Source organism: Brassica oleracea, chromosome C2, assembly GCF_000695525.1.
Source record: "Brassica oleracea var. oleracea cultivar TO1000 chromosome C2, BOL, whole genome shotgun sequence".
NCBI lineage: Eukaryota > Viridiplantae > Streptophyta > Magnoliopsida > Brassicales > Brassicaceae > Brassica > Brassica oleracea.
The window spans coordinates 20,496,563-20,496,946 of NC_027749.1; positions in this window are offsets into that span (position 1 = coordinate 20,496,563).

Consider the following 384-nt stretch of genomic DNA (forward strand, 5'->3'; position numbering starts at 1 on the left):
CCATAATGTAACATTACTATTTTGTAAAAAAAAAATATTATATATAAACTAATAAAAGGGACCTTTTGAGGCTCCATAGAGCGTCTACGTCAGCAAAAAAATCTTCTCCCGAAAGATGACACGTGGCATAAAATATAGTTTTACATTTTAATATTACTAATTTTTAAAAATTATAAATAATATGTAAATATACAGCATAAAAATGGAAAAACTACGTTAAACATTTGTAAAATTACCTTTTTCACTTAAAAAAAAGACGGCTTATCTCCATAATGTAACATTACCGTTTTATAAAAAAAAAACAAAAAACATTATATATAATTTCGAAAATAATAAATATATGTAAACATACAACATAAAAAATGGAAATACTACATTAAACAT